Genomic DNA, 2,915 nt, shown 5'->3' on the forward strand with positions numbered 1-2,915 from the left:
AGGCACTGCAATCACAGGCTGGAAGGTGTGTGTGTGTGTGTGTGTGTGTGTGTGTGTATGTGTGTTTGTGTGTGTGTGAAAATAAATATTTTTTGAAAAATGACAATCTTTTAATCTGTCTATACACATTCTTATATTAATTTATCTTCTCTCCTTGACTCAATTTGTATTCCTAAAATAAACCCAGCTTGCTCCTTGGAGGAGCTATTTCCTAGTTTTTTTGTTTTTTTGTTTGTTTGTTTGTTTGTTTGGTGTGTGTGTGTGTGTATGTGTGTGTGTGTGTGTGTGTACACGGTTGCTGCCTGTTATCATCACTTGGCCTGTGATATCTAGTCATTAGTGAATGCCTTCCTTCTTATCATCTTTACCACTTGGGGGTTGTGGTATCCTGGTTAGAATCTGATGCCTTCTTGAGATCGAGACTTCTTACCATTGACTCCACATTTCAAATGTTTTTAAAATAATCATGATTTTCACAGTCATCTTTGGAAATGACCTCACAAGTTTCCATGTGCATTCCCTGATATTCTGGGACAATTATTTCTTTGAACCAAGAGGGATTTCAAACTTTTCATAACTTCTAAACACAAACATCTGTTCTTGACTTGTTAGCTTTCAAGTATCCAAAGAGAGAAAGCTGAGCACACAGCTGTGGAGGAAGGACTTTAACCAGCCCTTCTCAGGCACTGGCTCTCAGTTCTGCTACACATGAAATGTTGTGGAGCCGTGGCAGGAGGATGTGTACTAAGCAAATTTATGCTTGATAATAATATCTGTGAGGACATCCTTTCAATGATCTGAGCTGGTGTGTGCTAGTCACGCTGCTGGGTCAGTAAGCAAAGCCATGTGACTCCTGTCTTGCTCCAGAGAGAATATAGCAGCAGACAGGGTTCCTCCCTGATATGCCAGCTGAAGCAGGGCTGAGGTTCCTAGCGCTGTCACAGATCATAGCAGCTTCCTTCATACACATTCTCTGAGGTCTCACTACACACCTGTACATCATCTGTCTGCCATCTGCCTTCCCCTTCGTGATATCAATTCTGAATTTGAGGAACTGCCTCCCTTGCTTCTTCCTAGTCCGAACATCTAGCCCTGTCCCAGCTGCTGCAGGTGTGCTAAGGAATGAAGGGGGAGAGATCAACATACCCACGTATTTCTTCCGCTGCCTAACAAACGGTGGAGTTCACATCAAGAAAAGCATCCAAACATGTATGTGATGATAATAACCGAAAATGGGATCTCGGATCCACAGCAGGAACTGCTATCAAGGCACGGGTATGTTTTTCTCATTTTGTACATTTCTTTTAGATGTTTCTGATTATAGATGAGGAAATGGGAGACAGTGAGACTCTGGAGCTCACTAAGGTCACAGAGCCTGGACTCAGATCCAGACCCACTTCCCTTTGCCGCATTTTGATAGTCTTTCCAGGAGAGTAAATTAAAGCTGAATAATAAGAATGCAGAAAGGAAGACGGTCACAAAGTCAGGGACAAGGTCGTTTTACACAACAGATTGGGGGCCAGTTCTAATTGGGTTTGTAGAGAATGCTATACCTTCAATAGCCTCTAAGGACAAAACCCAGGGCCAGAGAGTCTGTCTGCTTAGAAAAGACAATGCAATAGGCCATCCTGTGTTCAGCAGAGCACCTTCTAGATCATTCTAGATCATGAGCTAAAGCTGTCCATGGGCCACGGTGATCAAGAGATGGCTTCATCCAGAGAAATGTCTGCCTTAGGAAGTGAGCTCCGTCAGTAGAGAAATCCTGTGTTATTTTAGGATTGACAAGGAAAGCTAACGGCCCCAGAAGCAGTGACTCTTGCCCTTTGCCACCCATTCCAGCTGGTCTCCTGTACTGTGAAACAATGAATTTGTTTGAACCCACGCACTTTGTGACAATAGCAACAGATACATAAAGCAATCCATAACTTTATCTGCAACCAAAGTTCTATCATCTGCACGTATGGCAACCTCTGCTTGATTCTATGAGGGCTAATGTTACGTTCTAAGTTTTCATTGCTGTGCTTAAGAGACCTATAAAACGAGAATGCCTCTAACATGTAAACCCTACCTGTAAGCCTCACTTGCCCAAGGACTTCCTGGAACGATGGGGACTGTTTATGCAAGATAACAAATCATGTATTTTCACTTCAGTAAACAAGGTTGGTCGTATTTAATCACACAGAGACCCACAGCAAAACAGTAGACAGAGCTCAGGGAGTCTCATGGAAGAGTTGACAGAAAGAACTGAAGAACCTGGAGAGGACTCCACTGGAAGAGTAACAGAGTCAACTAACCTGGCCGTGTGGGGCCTCTCAGAGACTGAACCACTGATCAAAGAGCATACAAGGGCTGGACCTAGGCCTCTCGTACATATGTAGCAGATATGCAGCTTGGTCTTCATGTGGTTCCCCAACCATCAGAATGGGAGTTTACCCTGACTCTGTTTCCTGCCTGTGGATCCCGCTCCTGTAACTGGGCTGGCTTGTCTGGTTTCAGTGGGAGAGGATGTATCTTGTCCTGCAGTGACTTAAGGTGCCAGGGTAGGTTGGTTCCTGAGAGGGACTTCCCCTTTCTCAGAGGTAAAGGGGAAAGGAGATGGGGAAGAGGCTGTGTGAAGGGGGACTTGAAGGAGAGGGGGCCTGAGATCAGAATGTAAAGTGAATAAATAAATAGAAAAAAAATAAAATATTTTTTAAAAGATGTAAGCCTTAAGATTTATAAGGCCATTGCATGAATTATGTATACTTTCTATACCCTCCAGATTTGTAAAGTTTAGTGGATATGGTTAAAAAAAAAACTAATATCTGTGATAATAAAGTTAACTTAAAATTCATAACACAGGGACTTGATAGCTAAAAAATCTATACATAAGTAATCTTAAAGGAACCACATGGCATGATGCCATCTTGGGATGT

The sequence above is a fragment of the Grammomys surdaster genome, unplaced genomic scaffold (assembly GCF_004785775.1).
Source record: "Grammomys surdaster isolate TR1022 unplaced genomic scaffold, NIH_TR_1.0 211, whole genome shotgun sequence".
Classification (NCBI taxonomy): Eukaryota; Metazoa; Chordata; class Mammalia; order Rodentia; family Muridae; genus Grammomys; species Grammomys surdaster.